The sequence below is a fragment of the Pleurodeles waltl genome, chromosome 2_2 (assembly GCF_031143425.1).
Source record: "Pleurodeles waltl isolate 20211129_DDA chromosome 2_2, aPleWal1.hap1.20221129, whole genome shotgun sequence".
Taxonomy (NCBI): Eukaryota; Metazoa; Chordata; class Amphibia; order Caudata; family Salamandridae; genus Pleurodeles; species Pleurodeles waltl.
In genome coordinates this window covers 441,857,586-441,876,991 of record NC_090439.1, presented here as the reverse complement: position 1 = coordinate 441,876,991, position 19,406 = coordinate 441,857,586, and positions in this window count along the sequence as shown.

The following is a 19,406-nucleotide window of genomic DNA, read 5'->3' as shown; positions in this document are numbered from 1 at the left end:
ACATCCAAATTTTTGGAGGAAAACAGAGGTGTTTTTTGCGAAGTGCCTACCTGTAGATTTTGGCCTCTAGCTCAGCCGGCACCTAGGGAAACCTACCAAACCTGTGCATTTCTGAAAACTAGAGACCTAGGGGAATCCAAGGAGGGGTGACTTGCGGGGCTCGGACCAGGTTCTGTTACCCAGAATCCTTTGCAAACCCCTAAATTTGGCTACAAAAACACATGTTCCTCACATTTCTGTGGCAGAAAGTTCTGGAATCTGAGAGGAGCCACAAATTTCCTTCCACCCAGCGTTCCCCCAAGTCTTCCGATAAAAATGATACCTCACTTGTGTGGGTAGGCTTAGCGCCCGCAACAGGAAACGCCCCAAAGCGCAACGTGGACACATCCAAATTTTTGGAAGAAAACAGAGGTGTTTTTTTGCGAAGTGTCTACCTGTAGATTTTGGCCTCTAGCTCAGCCGGCACCTAGGGAAACCTACCAAACCTGTGCATTTCTGAAAACTAGAGATGTAGGCGGAATCCAAGGAGGGGTGACTTGAGGGCCTCGGACCAGGTTCTGTTACCCAGAATCCTTTGCAAACCTCAAAATTTGGCTAAAAAAACACATGTTCCTCACATTTCTGTGGCAGAAAGTTCTGGAATCTGAGAGGAGCCACAAATTTCCTTCCACCCATCGTTCCCCCAAGTCTCCCGATAAAAATGATACCTCACTTGTGTGGGTAGGCCTAGCGCCCGCAACAGGAAACGCCCCAAAGCGCAACGTGGATACATCCAAATTTTTGGAACAAAACTGAGGTGTTTTTTGCGAAGTGCCTACCTGTAGATTTTGGCCTCTAGCTCAGCCGGCACCTAGGGAAACCTACCAAACATGTGCATTTCTGAACACTAGAGACCTAGGGGAATCCAAGGAGGGGTGACTTGCCGGGCTCGGACCAGGTTCTGTTACCCAGAATCCTTTGCAAACCTCAAAATTTGGCTAAAAAAACACATGTTCCTTACATTTCTGTGGCAGAAAGTTCTGGAATCTGAGAGGAGCCACAAATTTCCTTCCTCCCAGCGTTCCCCCAAGTCTCCCGATAAAAATGATACCTCACTTGTGTGGGTAGGCCTAGCGCCCGCGACAGGAAACGCCCCAAAGCGCAACGTAGACACATCCAAATTTTTGGAGGAAAACAGAGGTGTTTTTTGCAAAGTGCCTACCTGTAGATTTTGGCCTCTAGCTCAGCCGGCACCTAGGGAAACCTACCAAACCTGTGCATTTCTGAAAACTAGAGACCTAGGGGAATCCAAGGAGGGGTGACTTGCGGGGCTCGGACCAGGTTCTGTTACCCAGAATCCTTTGCAAACCTCTAAATTTGGCTACAAAAACACATGTTCCTCACATTTCTGTGGCAGAAAGTTCTGGAATCTGAGAGGAGCCACAAATTTCCTTCCACCCAGCGTTCCCCCAAGTCTTCCGATAAAAATGATACCTCACTTGTGTGGGTAGGCCTAGCGCCCGCAACAGGAAACGCCCCAAAGCGCAACGTGGACACATCCAAATTTTTGGAAGAAAACAGAGGTGTTTTTTTGCGAAGTGTCTACCTGTAGATTTTGGCCTCTAGCTCAGCCGGCACCTAGGGAAACCTACCAAACCTGTGCATTTCTGAAAACTAGAGACGTAGGCGGAATCCAAGGATGGGTGACTTGAGGGCCTCGGACCAGGTTCTGTTACCCAGAATCCTTTGCAAACCTCAAAATTTGGCTAAAAAAACACATGTTCCTCACATTTCTGTGGCAGAAAGTTCTGGAATCTGAGAGGAGCCACAAATTTCCTTCCTCCCAGCGTTCCCCCAAGTCTCCCGATAAAAATGATACCTCACTTGTGTGGGTAGGCCTAGCGCCCGCGACAGGAAACGCACCAAAGCGCAACGTAGACACATCCAAATTTTTGGAGGAAAACAGAGGTGTTTTTTGTGAAGTGCCTACCTGTAGATTTTGGCCTCTAGCTCAGCCGGCACCTAGGGAAACCTACCAAACCTGTGCATTTCTGAACACTAGAGACCTAGGGGAATCCAAGGAGGGGTGACTTGCGGGGCTCGGACCAGGTTCTGTTACCCAGAATCCTTTGCAAACCTCTAAATTTGGCTACAAAAACACATGTTCCTCACATTTCTGTGGCAGAAAGTTCTGGAATCTGAGAGGAGCCACAAATTTCCTTCCACCCAGCGTTCCCCCAAGTCTTCCGATAAAAATGATACCTCACTTGTGTGGGTAGGCCTAGCGCCCGCAACCGGAAACGCCCCAAAGCGCAACGTGGACACATCCAAATTTTTGGAAGAAAACAGAGGTGTTTTTTTGCGAAGTGTCTACCTGTAGATTTTGGCCTCTAGCTCAGCCGGCACCTAGGGAAACCTATCAAACCTGTGCATTTCTGAAAACTAGAGACGTAGGCGGAATCCAAGGATGGGTGACTTGAGGGCCTCGGACCAGGTTCTGTTACCCAGAATCCTTTGCAAACCTCAAAATTTGGCTAAAAAAACACATGTTCCTCACATTTCTGTGGCAGAAAGTTCTGGAATCTGAGAGGAGCCACAAATTTCCTTCCACCCATCGTTCCCCCAAGTCTCCCGATAAAAATGATACCTCACTTGTGTGGGTAGGCCTAGTGCCCGCAACAGGAAACGCCCCAAAGCGCAACGTGGATACATCCAAATTTTTGGAACAAAACTGAGGTGTTTTTTGCGAAGTGCCTACCTGTAGATTTTGGCCTCTAGCTCAGCCGGCACCTAGGGAAACCTACCAAACATGTGCATTTCTGAACACTAGAGACCTAGGGGAATCCAAGGAGGGGTGACTTGCCGGGCTCGGACCAGGTTCTGTTACCCAGAATCCTTTGCAAACCTCAAAATTTGGCTAAAAAAACACATGTTCCTTACATTTCTGTGGCAGAAAGTTCTGGAATCTGAGAGGAGCCACAAATTTCCTTCCTCCCAGCGTTCCCCCAAGTCTCCCGATAAAAATGATACCTCACTTGTGTGGGTAGGCCTAGCGCCCGCGACAGGAAACGCCCCAAAGCGCAACGTAGACACATCCAAATTTTTGGAGGAAAACAGAGGTGTTTTTTGCAAAGTGCCTACCTGTAGATTTTGGCCTCTAGCTCAGCCGGCACCTAGGGAAACCTACCAAACCTGTGCATTTCTGAAAACTAGAGACCTAGGGGAATCCAAGGAGGGGTGACTTGCGGGGCTCGGACCAGGTTCTGTTACCCAGAATCCTTTGCAAACCTCTAAATTTGGCTACAAAAACACATGTTCCTCACATTTCTGTGGCAGAAAGTTCTGGAATCTGAGAGGAGCCACAAATTTCCTTCCACCCAGCGTTCCCCCAAGTCTTCCGATAAAAATGATACCTCACTTGTGTGGGTAGGCCTAGCGCCCGCAACAGAAACGCCCTAAAGCGCAACGTGGACACATCCAAATTTTTGGAAGAAAACAGAGGTGTTTTTTTGCGAAGTGTCTACCTGTAGATTTTGGCCTCTAGCTCAGCCGGCACCTAGGGAAACCTACCAAACATGTGCATTACTGAAAACTAGAGACCTAGGGGAATCCAAGGAGGGGTGACTTGCCGGGCTCGGACCAGGTTCTGTTACCCAGAATCCTTTGCAAACCTCAAAATTTGGCAAAAAAAACACATGTTCCTTACATTTCTGTGGCAGAAAGTTCTGGAATCTGAGAGGAGCCACAAATTTCCTTCCTCCCAGCGTTCCCCCAAGTCTCCCGATAAAAATGATACCTCACTTGTGTGGGTAGGCCTAGCGCCCGCGACAGGAAACGCCCCAAAGCGCAACGTGGACACATCCAAATTTTTGGAAGAAAACAGAGGTGTTTTTTTGCGAAGTGTCTACCTGTAGATTTTGGCCTCTAGCTCAGCCGGCACCTAGGGAAACCTACCAAACCTGTGCATTTCTGAAAACTAGAGATGTAGGCGGAATCCAAGGAGGGGTGACTTGAGGGCCTCGGACCAGGTTCTGTTACCCAGAATCCTTTGCAAACCTCAAAATTTGGCTAAAAAAACACATGTTCCTCACATTTCTGTGGCAGAAAGTTCTGGAATCTGAGAGGAGCCACAAATTTCCTTCCACCCATCGTTCCCCCAAGTCTCCCGATAAAAATGATACCTCACTTGTGTGGGTAGGCCTAGCGCCCGCAACAGGAAATGCCCCAAAGCGCAACGTGGATACATCCAAATTTTTGGAAGAAAACTGAGGTGTTTTTTGCGAAGTGCCTACCTGTAGATTTTGGCCTCTAGCTCAGCCGGCACCTAGGGAAACCTACCAAACATGTGCATTACTGAAAACTAGAGACCTAGGGGAATCCAAGGAGGGGTGACTTGCCGGGCTCGGACCAGGTTCTGTTACCCAGAATCCTTTGCAAACCTCAAAATTTGGCAAAAAAAACACATGTTCCTTACATTTCTGTGGCAGAAAGTTCTGGAATCTGAGAGGAGCCACAAATTTCCTTCCTCCCAGCGTTCCCCCAAGTCTCCCGATAAAAATGATACCTCACTTGTGTGGGTAGGCCTAGCGCCCGCGACAGGAAACGCCCCAAAGCGCAACGTAGACACATCCAAATTTTTGGAGGAAAACAGAGGTGTTTTTTGCAAAGTGCCTACCTGTAGATTTTGGCCTCTAGCTCAGCCGGCACCTAGGGAAACCTACCAAACCTGTGCATTTCTGAAAACTAGAGACCTAGGGGAATCCAAGGAGGGGTGACTTGCGGGGCTCGGACCAGGTTCTGTTACCCAGAATCCTTTGCAAACCCCTAAATTTGGCTACAAAAACACATGTTCCTCACATTTCTGTGGCAGAAAGTTCTGGAATCTGAGAGGAGCCACAAATTTCCTTCCACCCAGCGTTCCCCCAAGTCTTCCGATAAAAATGATACCTCACTTGTGTGGGTAGGCTTAGCGCCCGCAACAGGAAACGCCCCAAAGCGCAACGTGGACACATCCAAATTTTTGGAAGAAAACAGAGGTGTTTTTTTGCGAAGTGTCTACCTGTAGATTTTGGCCTCTAGCTCAGCCGGCACCTAGGGAAACCTACCAAACCTGTGCATTTCTGAAAACTAGAGATGTAGGCGGAATCCAAGGAGGGGTGACTTGAGGGCCTCGGACCAGGTTCTGTTACCCAGAATCCTTTGCAAACCTCAAAATTTGGCTAAAAAAACACATGTTCCTCACATTTCTGTGGCAGAAAGTTCTGGAATCTGAGAGGAGCCACAAATTTCCTTCCACCCATCGTTCCCCCAAGTCTCCCGATAAAAATGATACCTCACTTGTGTGGGTAGGCCTAGCGCCCGCAACAGGAAACGCCCCAAAGCGCAACGTGGATACATCCAAATTTTTGGAACAAAACTGAGGTGTTTTTTGCGAAGTGCCTACCTGTAGATTTTGGCCTCTAGCTCAGCCGGCACCTAGGGAAACCTACCAAACATGTGCATTTCTGAACACTAGAGACCTAGGGGAATCCAAGGAGGGGTGACTTGCCGGGCTCGGACCAGGTTCTGTTACCCAGAATCCTTTGCAAACCTCAAAATTTGGCTAAAAAAACACATGTTCCTTACATTTCTGTGGCAGAAAGTTCTGGAATCTGAGAGGAGCCACAAATTTCCTTCCTCCCAGCGTTCCCCCAAGTCTCCCGATAAAAATGATACCTCACTTGTGTGGGTAGGCCTAGCGCCCGCGACAGGAAACGCCCCAAAGCGCAACGTAGACACATCCAAATTTTTGGAGGAAAACAGAGGTGTTTTTTGCAAAGTGCCTACCTGTAGATTTTGGCCTCTAGCTCAGCCGGCACCTAGGGAAACCTACCAAACCTGTGCATTTCTGAAAACTAGAGACCTAGGGGAATCCAAGGAGGGGTGACTTGCGGGGCTCGGACCAGGTTCTGTTACCCAGAATCCTTTGCAAACCCCTAAATTTGGCTACAAAAACACATGTTCCTCACATTTCTGTGGCAGAAAGTTCTGGAATCTGAGAGGAGCCACAAATTTCCTTCCACCCAGCGTTCCCCCAAGTCTTCCGATAAAAATGATACCTCACTTGTGTGGGTAGGCTTAGCGCCCGCAACAGGAAACGCCCCAAAGCGCAACGTGGACACATCCAAATTTTTGGAAGAAAACAGAGGTGTTTTTTTGCGAAGTGTCTACCTGTAGATTTTGGCCTCTAGCTCAGCCGGCACCTAGGGAAACCTACCAAACCTGTGCATTTCTGAAAACTAGAGATGTAGGCGGAATCCAAGGAGGGGTGACTTGAGGGCCTCGGACCAGGTTCTGTTACCCAGAATCCTTTGCAAACCTCAAAATTTGGCTAAAAAAACACATGTTCCTCACATTTCTGTGGCAGAAAGTTCTGGAATCTGAGAGGAGCCACAAATTTCCTTCCACCCATCGTTCCCCCAAGTCTCCCGATAAAAATGATACCTCACTTGTGTGGGTAGGCCTAGCGCCCGCAACAGGAAACGCCCCAAAGCGCAACGTGGATACATCCAAATTTTTGGAACAAAACTGAGGTGTTTTTTGCGAAGTGCCTACCTGTAGATTTTGGCCTCTAGCTCAGCCGGCACCTAGGGAAACCTACCAAACATGTGCATTTCTGAACACTAGAGACCTAGGGGAATCCAAGGAGGGGTGACTTGCCGGGCTCGGACCAGGTTCTGTTACCCAGAATCCTTTGCAAACCTCAAAATTTGGCTAAAAAAACACATGTTCCTTACATTTCTGTGGCAGAAAGTTCTGGAATCTGAGAGGAGCCACAAATTTCCTTCCTCCCAGCGTTCCCCCAAGTCTCCCGATAAAAATGATACCTCACTTGTGTGGGTAGGCCTAGCGCCCGCGACAGGAAACGCCCCAAAGCGCAACGTAGACACATCCAAATTTTTGGAGGAAAACAGAGGTGTTTTTTGCAAAGTGCCTACCTGTAGATTTTGGCCTCTAGCTCAGCCGGCACCTAGGGAAACCTACCAAACCTGTGCATTTCTGAAAACTAGAGACCTAGGGGAATCCAAGGAGGGGTGACTTGCGGGGCTCGGACCAGGTTCTGTTACCCAGAATCCTTTGCAAACCTCTAAATTTGGCTACAAAAACACATGTTCCTCACATTTCTGTGGCAGAAAGTTCTGGAATCTGAGAGGAGCCACAAATTTCCTTCCACCCAGCGTTCCCCCAAGTCTTCCGATAAAAATGATACCTCACTTGTGTGGGTAGGCCTAGCGCCCGCAACAGGAAACGCCCCAAAGCGCAACGTGGACACATCCAAATTTTTGGAAGAAAACAGAGGTGTTTTTTTGCGAAGTGTCTACCTGTAGATTTTGGCCTCTAGCTCAGCCGGCACCTAGGGAAACCTACCAAACCTGTGCATTTCTGAAAACTAGAGATGTAGGCGGAATCCAAGGAGGGGTGACTTGAGGGCCTCGGACCAGGTTCTGTTACCCAGAATCCTTTGCAAACCTCAAAATTTGGCTAAAAAAACACATGTTCCTCACATTTCTGTGGCAGAAAGTTCTGGAATCTGAGAGGAGCCACAAATTTCCTTCCACCCTTCGTTCCCCCAAGTCTCCCGATAAAAATGATACCTCACTTGTGTGGGTAGGCCTAGCGCCCGCAACAGGAAATGCCCCAAAGCGCAACGTGGATACATCCAAATTTTTGGAAGAAAACTGAGGTGTTTTTTGCGAAGTGCCTACCTGTAGATTTTGGCCTCTAGCTCAGCCGGCACCTAGGGAAACCTACCAAACATGTGCATTACTGAAAACTAGAGACCTAGGGGAATCCAAGGAGGGGTGACTTGCCGGGCTCGGACCAGGTTCTGTTACCCAGAATCCTTTGCAAACCTCAAAATTTGGCAAAAAAAACACATGTTCCTTACATTTCTGTGGCAGAAAGTTCTGGAATCTGAGAGGAGCCACAAATTTCCTTCCTCCCAGCGTTCCCCCAAGTCTCCCGATAAAAATGATACCTCACTTGTGTGGGTAGGCCTAGCGCCCGCGACAGGAAACGCCCCAAAGCGCAACGTAGACACATCCAAATTTTTGGAGGAAAACAGAGGTGTTTTTTGCGAAGTGCCTACCTGTAGATTTTGGCCTCTAGCTCAGCCGGCACCTAGGGAAACCTACCAAACCTGTGCATTTCTGAAAACTAGAGACCTAGGGGAATCCAAGGAGGGGTGACTTGCGGGGCTCGGACCAGGTTCTGTTACCCAGAATCCTTTGCAAACCCCTAAATTTGGCTACAAAAACACATGTTCCTCACATTTCTGTGGCAGAAAGTTCTGGAATCTGAGAGGAGCCACAAATTTCCTTCCACCCAGCGTTCCCCCAAGTCTTCCGATAAAAATGATACCTCACTTGTGTGGGTAGGCTTAGCGCCCGCAACAGGAAACGCCCCAAAGCGCAACGTGGACACATCCAAATTTTTGGAAGAAAACAGAGGTGTTTTTTTGCGAAGTGTCTACCTGTAGATTTTGGCCTCTAGCTCAGCCGGCACCTAGGGAAACCTACCAAACCTGTGCATTTCTGAAAACTAGAGATGTAGGCGGAATCCAAGGAGGGGTGACTTGAGGGCCTCGGACCAGGTTCTGTTACCCAGAATCCTTTGCAAACCTCAAAATTTGGCTAAAAAAACACATGTTCCTCACATTTCTGTGGCAGAAAGTTCTGGAATCTGAGAGGAGCCACAAATTTCCTTCCACCCATCGTTCCCCCAAGTCTCCCGATAAAAATGATACCTCACTTGTGTGGGTAGGCCTAGCGCCCGCAACAGGAAATGCCCCAAAGCGCAACGTGGATACATCCAAATTTTTGGAAGAAAACTGAGGTGTTTTTTGCGAAGTGCCTACCTGTAGATTTTGGCCTCTAGCTCAGCCGGCACCTAGGGAAACCTACCAAACATGTGCATTACTGAAAACTAGAGACCTAGGGGAATCCAAGGAGGGGTGACTTGCCGGGCTCGGACCAGGTTCTGTTACCCAGAATCCTTTGCAAACCTCAAAATTTGGCAAAAAAAACACATGTTCCTTACATTTCTGTGGCAGAAAGTTCTGGAATCTGAGAGGAGCCACAAATTTCCTTCCTCCCAGCGTTCCCCCAAGTCTCCCGATAAAAATGATACCTCACTTGTGTGGGTAGGCCTAGCGCCCGCGACAGGAAACGCCCCAAAGCGCAACGTAGACACATCCAAATTTTTGAGGAAAACAGAGGTGTTTTTTGCGAAGTGCCTACCTGTAGATTTTGGCCTCTAGCTCAGCCGGCACCTAGGGAAACCTACCAAACCTGTGCATTTCTGAAAACTAGAGACCTAGGGGAATCCAAGGAGGGGTGACTTGCGGGGCTCGGACCAGGTTCTGTTACCCAGAATCCTTTGCAAACCCCTAAATTTGGCTACAAAAACACATGTTCCTCACATTTCTGTGGCAGAAAGTTCTGGAATCTGAGAGGAGCCACAAATTTCCTTCCACCCAGCGTTCCCCCAAGTCTTCCGATAAAAATGATACCTCACTTGTGTGGGTAGGCTTAGCGCCCGCAACAGGAAACGCCCCAAAGCGCAACGTGGACACATCCAAATTTTTGGAAGAAAACAGAGGTGTTTTTTTGCGAAGTGTCTACCTGTAGATTTTGGCCTCTAGCTCAGCCGGCACCTAGGAAAACCTACCAAACCTGTGCATTTCTGAAAACTAGAGATGTAGGCGGAATCCAAGGAGGGGTGACATGAGGGCCTCGGACCAGGTTCTGTTACCCAGAATCCTTTGCAAACCTCAAAATTTGGCTAAAAAAACACATGTTCCTCACATTTCTGTGGCAGAAAGTTCTGGAATCTGAGAGGAGCCACAAATTTCCTTCTACCCATCGTTCCCCCAAGTCTCCCGATAAAAATGATACCTCACTTGTGTGGGTAGGCCTAGCGCCCGCGACAGGAAACGCCCCAAAGCGCAACGTGGATACATCCAAATTTTTGGAAGAAAACTGAGGTGTTTTTTGCGAAGTGCCTACCTGTAGATTTTGGCCTCTAGCTCAGCCGGCACCTAGGCAAACCTACCAAACATGTGCATTTCTGAAAACTAGAGACCTAGGGGAATCCAAGGAGGGGTGACTTGCGGGGCTCGGACCAGGTTCTGTTACCCAGAATCCTTTGCAAACCTCAAAATTTGGCTAAAAAAACACATGTTCCTCACATATCTGTGGCAGAAAGTTCTGGAATCTGAGAGGAGCCACAAATTTCCTTCCACCCAGCGTTCCCCCAAGTCTCCCGATAAAAATGATACCTCGCTTGTGTGGGTAGGCCTAGCGCCGGCGACAGGAAACGCCCCAAAGCGCAACGTGGACACATCCAAATTTTTTGAAGAAAACAGAGGTGTTTTTTGCGAAGGGCCTACCTGTAGATTTTGGCCTCTAGCTCAGCCGGCACCTATTGAAACCTACCAAACCTGTGCATTTCTGAAAACTAGAGACCTAGGGGAATCCAAGGAGGGGTGACTTGCGGGGCTCGGACCAGGTTCTGTTACCCAGAATCCTTTGCAAACCTCAAAATTTTGCTAACAAAACACATGTTCCTCACATTTCTGTGGCAGAAAGATCTGGAATCTGAGAGGAGCCACAAATTTCCTTCCACCCAGCGTTCCCCTAAGTCTCCCGATAAAAATGATACCTCACTTGTGTGGGTAGGCCTAGCGCCCGCGACAGGAAACGCCCCAAAGCGCAACGTGGACACATCCAAATTTTTGGAAGAAAACAGAGGTGTTTTTTGCGAAGTGCCTACTTGTAGATTTTGGCCTCTAGCTCAGCCGGCACCTAGGGAAACCTACCAAACCTGTGCATTTCTGAAAACTAGAGACCAAGGGGAATCCAAGATGGGGTGACTTGCGGAGCTCGGACCAGGTTCTGTTACCCAGAATCCTTTGCAAACCTCAAAATTTGGATAAAAAAACACATGTTCCTCACATTTCTGTGGCAGAAAGTTCTGGAATCTGAGAGGAGCCAAAATTTCCTTCCACCCAGCGTTCCCACAAGTCTCCCGATAAAAATGATACCTCACTTGTGTGGGTAGGCTTAGCGTCCGCGACAGGAAACGCCCCAAAGCGCAACGTGGACACATTCAAATTTTTGAAAGAAAACAGAGGTGTTTTTTGCGAAGTGCCTACATGTAGATTTTGGCCTCTAGCTCAGCCGGCACCTAGGGAAACCTACCAAACATGTGCATTTCTGAAAACTAGAGACCTAGGGGAATCCAAGGAGGGGTGACTTGTGGGGCTCGGACAAGGTTCTGTTACCCAGAATCCTTTGCAAACCTCAAAATTTGCCTAAAAAAACACATGTTCCTCACATTTCTGTGGCAGAAAGTTCTGGAATCTGAGAGGAGCCACAAATTTCCTTCCACCCAGCGTTCCCCCAAGTCTCCCGATAAAAATGATACCTCGCTTGTGTGGGTAGGCCTAGCGACGGCGACAGGAAACGCCCCAAAGCGCAACGTGGACACATCCAAATTTTTGAAAGAAAACAAAGGTGTTTTTTTCGAAGTGCCTACCTGTAGATTTTGGCCTCTAGCTCAGCCGGCACCTAGGGAAACCTACCAAACCTGTGCATTTCTGAAAACTAGAGACCTAGGGGAATCCAAGGAGGGGTGACTTGCGGGGCTCGGACCAGGTTCTGTTACCCAGAATCCTTTGCAAACCTCAAAATTTGGCTAAAAAAACACATTTTCCTCACATTTCTGTGGCAGAAAGTTCTGGAATCTGAGAGGAGCCACAAATTTCCTTCCACCCAGCGTTCCCCCAAGTCTCCCGATAAAAATGATACCTCACTTGTGTGGGTAGGCCTAGCGCCTGCGACAGGAAACGCCCCAAAGCGCAACGTGGACACATCCCAATTTTTGGAAGAAAACAGAGGTGTTTTTTGCGAAGTGCCTACCTGTAGATTTTGGCCTCTAGCTCAGCCGGCACCTACGGAAACCTACCAAACCTGTGCATTTCTGAAAACTAGAGACCTAGGGGAATCCAAGGAGGGGTGACTTGTGGGGCTCGGACCAGGTTTTGTTACCCAGAATCCTTTGCAAACCTCAAAATTTGGCTAAAAAAACACATGTTCCTCACATTTCTGTGGCAGAAAGTTCTGGAATCTGAGAGGAGCCACAAATTTCCTTCCACCCAGCGTTCCCACAAGTCTCCCGATAAAAATGATACCTCACTTGTGTGGGTAGGCCTAGCGCCCGCGACAGGAAACTCCCCAAAGCGCAACGTGGACACATCCAAATTTTTGAAAGAAAACAGAGGTGTTTTTTGCGAAGTGCCTACCTGTAGATTTTGGCCTCTAGCTCAGCCGGCACCTAGGGAAACCTACCAAACCTGTGCATTTCTGAAAACTAGAGACCAAGGGGAATCCAAGATGGGGTGACTTGCGGAGCTCGGACCAGGTTCTGTTACCCAGAATCCTTTGCAAACCTCAAAATTTGGCTAAAAAAACACATGTTCCTCACATTTCTGTGGCAGAAAGTTCTGGAATCTGAGAGGAGCCACAAATTTCCTGCCGCCAAGCGTTCCCCCAAGTCTCCCGATAAAAATGATACCTCAGTTGTGTGGGTAGGCCTAGCGCCCGCAACAGGAAATGCCCCAAAGCGCAACGTGGACACATCCAAATTTTTGGAAGAAAACAGAGGTGTTTTTTGTGAAGTGCCTACCTGTAGATTTTGGCCTCTAGCTCAGCCGGCACCTAGGGAAACCTACCAAACATGTGCATTTCTGAAAACTAGAGACCTTGGGGAATACAAGGAGGGGTGACTTGCGGGGCTCGGACAAGGTTCTGTTACCAAGAATCCTTTGCAAACCTCAAAATTTGGCTAAAAAAACACATGTTCCTCACATTTCTGAGGCAGAAAGTTCTGGAATCTGAGAGGAGCCACAAATTTCCTTCCACCCAGCGTTCCCCCAAGTCTCCCGATAAAAATGATACCTCACTTGTGTGGGTAGGCCTAGCGCCCGCGACAGGAAACGCCCTAAAGCGCAACGTAGACACATCCAAATTTTTGGAGGAAAACAGAGGTGTTTTTTGCGAAGTGCCTACCTGTAGATTTTGGCCTCTAGCTCAGCCGGCACCTAGGGAAACCTACCAAACCTGTGCATTTCTGAAAACTAGAGACCTAGGGGTATCCAAGGAGGGGTGACTTGAGGGCCTCGGACCAGGTTCTGTTACCCAGAATCCTTTGCAAACCTCAAAATTTGGATACAAAAACACATGTTCCTCACATTTCTGTGGCAGAAAGTTCTGGAATCTGAGAGGAGCCACAAATTTCCTTCCACCCATCGTTCCCCCAAGTCTCTCGATAAAAATGATACCTCACTTGTGTGGGTAGGCCTAGCGCCCGCGACAGGAAACGCCCCAAAGCGCAACGTGGACACATCCAAATTTTTGGAAGAAAACTGAGGTGTTTTTTGCGAAGTGCCTACCTGTAGATTTTGGCCTCTAGCTCAGCCGGCACCTAGGGAAACCTACCAAACCTGTGCATTTCTGAAATCTAGAGACCTAGGGGAATCCAAGGAGGGGTGACTTGCGGGGCTCGGAACAGGTTCTGTTACCCAGAATCCTTTGCAAACCTCAAAATTTGGCTAAAAAAACACATGTTCCTCAAATTTCTGTGGCAGAAAGTTCTGGAATCTGAGAGGAGCCACAAATTTCCTTCCACCCAGCGTTCCCCCAAGTCTCCCGATAAAAATGATACCTCACTTGTGTGGATAGGCCTAGTGCCCGCGACAGGAAACGCCCCAAAGCGCAACGTGGACACATCCAAATGTTTGGATGAAAACAGAGGTGTTTTTTGCGAAGTGCCTACCTGTAGATTTTGGCCTCTAGCTCAGCCAGCACCTAGGGAAACCTAGCAAACGTGTGCATTTCTGATAACTAGAGACCTAGGGGAATCCAAGGAGGGGTGACTTGCGGGGCTCGGACCAGGTTCTGTTACCCAGAATCCTTTGCAAACCTCAAAATTTGGCTAAAAAAACACGTTCCTCACATTTCTGTGGCAGAAAGTTCTGGAATCTGAGAGGAGCCACAAATTTCCATCCTCGCAGCGTTCCCCCAAGTCTCCCGATAAAAATGATACCTCACTTGTGTGGGTAGGCCTAGCGCCCACGATAGGAAACGCCCCAAAGCGCAACGTGGACACATCCAAATTTTTGGAAGAAAACAGAGGTGTTTTTTGCGAAGTGCCTACCTGTAGATTTTGGCCTCTAGCTCAGCCGGCACCTAGGGAAACCTACCAAACCTGTGCATTTCTGAAAACTAGAGGCCTAGGGGAATCCAAGGAGGGGTGACTTGCGGGGCTCGGACCAGGTTTTGTTACCCAGAATCCTTTGCAAACCTCAAAATTTGGCTAAAAAAACACATGTTCCTCACATTTCTGAGGCAGAAAGTTCTGGAATCTGAGAGGAGCCACAAATTTCCTTCCACCCAGCGTTCTCCCAAGTCTCCCGATAAAAATGATACCTCACTTGTGTGGGTAGGCCTAGCGCCCGCGACAGGAAACGCCCCAAAGCGCAACGTAGACACATCCAAATTTTTGGAGGAAAACAGAGGTGTTTTTTGCGAAGTGCCTACCTGTAGATTTTGGCCTCTAGCTCAGCCGGCACCTAGGGAAACCTACCAAACCTGTGCATTTCTGAAAACTAGAGACCTAGGGAAATCCAAGGAGGGGTGACTTGAGGGCCTCGGACCAGGTTCTGTTACCCAGAATCCTTTGCAAACCTCAAAATTTGGATACAAAAACACATGTTCCTCACATTTCTGTGGCAGAAAGTTCTGGAATCTGAGAGGAGCCACAAATTTCCTTCCACCCATCGTTCCCCCAAGTCTCTCGATAAAAATGATACCTCACTTGTGTGGGTAGGCCTAGGGCCCGCGACAGGAAACGCCCCAAAGCGCAACGTGGACACATCCAAATTTTTGGAAGAAAACTGAGGTGTTTTTTGCGAAGTGCCTACCTGTAGATTTTGGCCTCTAGCTCAGCCGGCACCTAGGGAAACCTACCAAACCTGTGCATTTCTGAAAACTAGAGACCTAGGGGAATCCAAGGAGGGGTGACTTGCGGGGCTTGGACCAGGTTCTGTTACCCAGAATCCTTTGCAAACCTCAAAATTTGGCTAAAAAAACACATGTTCCTCACATTTCTGTGGCAGAAAGTTCTGGAATCTGAGAGGAGCCACAAATTTCCTTCCACCTAGCGTTCCCCCAAGTCTCCCGATAAAAATGATACCTCACTTGTGTGGGTAGGCCTAGCGCCCGCGACAGGAAACGCCCCAAAGCGCAACGTGGACACATCCCTTTTTTTGAAAGAAAACAGTGCCTACCTGTGGATTTTGGCCTGTAGCTCAGCCGGCACCTAGGAAAACCTACCAACCCTGTGCATGTTTGAAAACTAGAGACCTAGGGAATCCAAGATGGGGTGACTTGTGGTGCTCGAACCAGGTTCTGTTACCCAGAATCCTTTGCAAACCTCAAAGTTTGGCTAAAAAAACACCCTTTCCTCTCATTTCAGTGACAGAAAGTTCTGGAATCTGAGAGGAGCCACAAATCTCCTTCCACCCTGCGTTCCCCCAAGTCTCCCGATAAAAATTATACCTCACTTGTGTGGGTAGGCCTAGCGCCCGCAACAGGAAACGCCCCAAAGCGCAACGTGGATTCATCCAAATTTTTGGAAGAAAACTGAGGTGTTTTTTGCGAAGTGCCTACCTGTAGATTTTGGCCTCTAGCTCAGCCGGCACCTAGGGAAACCTATCAAACCTGTGCATTTCTGAAAACTAGAGACGTAGGCGGAATCCAAGGATGGGTGACTTGAGGGCCTCGGACCAGGTTCTGTTACCCAGAATCCTTTGCAAACCTCAAAATTTGGCTAAAAAAACACATGTTCCTCACATTTCTGTGGCAGAAAGTTCTGGAATCTGAGAGGAGCCACAAATTTCCTTCCACCCATCGTTCCCCCAAGTCTCCCGATAAAAATGATACCTCACTTGTGTGGGTAGGCCTAGCGCCCGCAACAGGAAACGCCCCAAAGCGCAACGTGGATACATCCAAATTTTTGGAAGAAAACTGAGGTGTTTTTTGCAAAGTGCCTACCTGTAGATTTTGGCCTCTAGCTCAGCCGGCACCTAGAGAAACCTACCAAACATGTGCATTTCTGAAAACTAGAGACCTAGGGGAATCCAAGGAGGGGTGACTTGCCGGGCTCGGACCAGGTTCTGTTACCCAGAATCCTTTGCAAACCTCAAAATTTGGCTAAAAAAACACATGTTCCTTACATTTCTGTGGCAGAAAGTTCTGGAATCTGAGAGGAGCCACAAATTTCCTTCCTCCCAGCGTTCCCCCAAGTCTCCCGATAAAAATGATACCTCACTTGTGTGGGTAGGCCTAGCGCCCGCGACAGGAAACGCCCCAAAGCGCAACGTAGACACATCCAAATTTTTGGAGGAAAACAGAGGTGTTTTTTGCGAAGTGCCTACCTGTAGATTTTGGCCTCTAGCTCAGCCGGCACCTAGGGAAACCTACCAAACCTGTGCATTTCTGAAAACTAGAGACCTAGGGGAATCCAAGGAGGGGTGACTTGCGGGGCTCGGACCAGGTTCTGTTACCCAGAATCCTTTGCAAACCTCTAAATTTGGCTACAAAAACACATGTTCCTCACATTTCTGTGGCAGAAAGTTCTGGAATCTGAGAGGAGCCACAAATTTCCTTCCACCCAGCGTTCCCCCAAGTCTTCCGATAAAAATGATACCTCACTTGTGTGGGTAGGCCTAGCGCCCGCAACAGGAAACGCCCCAAAGCGCAACATGGACACATCCAAATTTTTGGAAGAAAACAGAGGTGTTTTTTTGCGAAGTGTCTACCTGTAGATTTTGGCCTCTAGCTCAGCCGGCACCTAGGGAAACCTACCAAACCTGTGCATTTCTGAAAACTAGAGATGTAGGCGGAATCCAAGGAGGGGTGACTTGAGGGCCTCGGACCAGGTTCTGTTACCCAGAATCCTTTGCAAACCTCTAAATTTGGCTAAAAAAACACATGTTCCTTACATTTCTGTGGCAGAAAGTTCTGGAATCTGAGAGGAGCCACAAATTTCCTTCCACCCAGCGTTCCCCCAAGTCTTCCGATAAAAATGATACCTCACTTGTGTGGTAGGCCTAGCGCCCGCAACCGGAAACGCCCCAAAGCGCAACGTGGACACATCCAAATTTTTGGAAGAAAACAGAGGTGTTTTTTTGCGAAGTGTCTACCTGTAGATTTTGGCCTCTAGCTCAGCCGGCACCTAGGGAAACCTATCAAACCTGTGCATTTCTGAAAACTAGAGACGTAGGCGGAATCCAAGGATGGGTGACTTGAGGGCCTCGGACCAGGTTCTGTTACCCAGAATCCTTTGCAAACCTCAAAATTTGGCTAAAAAAACACATGTTCCTCACATTTCTGTGGCAGAAAGTTCTGGAATCTGAGAGGAGCCACAAATTTCCTTCCACCCATCGTTCCCCCAAGTCTCCCGATAAAAATGATACCTCACTTGTGTGGGTAGGCCTAGCGCCCGCAACAGGAAACGCCCCAAAGCGCAACGTGGATACATCCAAATTTTTGGAAGAAAACTGAGGTGTTTTTTGCGAAGTGCCTACCTGTAGATTTTGGCCTCTAGCTCAGCCGGCACCTAGGGAAACCTACCAAACATGTGCATTTCTGAAAACTAGAGACCTAGGGGAATCCAAGGAGGGGTGACTTGCCGGGCTCGGACCAGGTTCTGTTACCCAGAATCCTTTGCAAACCTCAAAATTTGGCTAAAAAAACACATGTTCCTTACATTTCTGTGGCAGAAAGTTCTGGAATCTGAGAGGAGCCACAAATTTCCTTCCTCCCAGCGTTCCCCCAAGTCTCCTGATAAAAATGATACCTCACTTGTGTGGGTAGGCCTAGCGCCCGCGACAGGAAACGCCCCAAAGCGCAACGTAGACACATCCAAATTTTTGGAGGAAAACAGAGGTGTTTTTTGCGAAGTGCCTACCTGTAGATTTTGGCCTCTAGCTCAGCCGGCACCTAGGGAAACCTACCAAACCTGTGCATTTCTGAAAACTAGAGACCTAGGGGAATCCAAGGAGGGGTGACTTGCGGGGCTCGGACCAGGTTCTGTTACCCAGAATCCTTTGCAAACCTCTAAATTTGGCTACAAAAACACATGTTCCTCACATTTCTGTGGCAGAAAGTTCTGGAATCTGAGAGGAGCCACAAATTTCCTTCCACCCAGCGTTCCCCCAAGTCTTACGATAAAAATGATACCTCACTTGTGTGGGTAGGCCTAGCGCCCGCAACAGGAAACGCCCCAAAGCGCAACGTGGACACATCCAAATTTTTGGAAGAAAACAGAGGTGTTTTTTTGCGAAGTGTCTACCTGTAGATTTTGGCCTCTAGCTCAGCCGGCACCTAGGGAAACCTACCAAACCTGTGCATTTCTGAAAACTAGAGATGTAGGCGGAATCCAAGGAGGGGTGACTTGAGGGCCTCGGACCAGGTTCTGTTACCCAGAATCCTTTGCAAACCTCAAAATTTGGCTAAAAAAACACATGTTCCTTACATTTCTGTGGCAGAAAGTTCTGGAATCTGAGAGGAGCCACAAATTTCCTTCCTCCCAGCGTTCCCCCAAGTCTCCCGATAAAAATGATACCTCACTTGTGTGGGTAGGCCTAGCGCCCGCGACAGGAAACGCCCCAAAGCGCAACGTAGACACATCCAAATTTTGGGAGGAAAACAGAGGTGTTTTTTGCGAAGTGCCTACCTGTAGATTTTGGCCTCTAGCTCAGCCGGCACCTAGGGAAACCTACCAAACCTGTGCATTTCTGAAAACTAGAGACCTAGGGGAATCCAAGGAGGGGTGACTTGCGGGGCTCGGACCAGGTTCTGTTACCCAGAATCCTTTGCAAACCTCAAATTTGGCTACAAAAACACATGTTCCTCACATTTCTGTGGCAGAAAGTTCTGGAATCTGAGAGGAGCCACAAATTTCCTTCCACCCAGCGTTCCCCCAAGTCTTCCGATAAAAATGATACCTCACTTGTGTGGGTAGGCCTAGCGCCCGCAACAGGAAACGCCCCAAAGCGCAACATGGACACATCCAAATTTTTGGAAGAAAACAGAGGTGTTTTTTTGCGAAGTGTCTACCTGTAGATTTTGGCCTCTAGCTCAGCCGGCACCTAGGGAAACCTACCAAACCTGTGCATTTCTGAAAACTAGAGATGTAGGCGGAATCCAAGGAGGGGTGACTTGAGGGCCTCGGACCAGGTTCTGTTACCCAGAATCCTTTGCAAACCTCTAAATTTGGCTAAAAAAACACATGTTCCTCACATTTCTGTGGCAGAAAGTTCT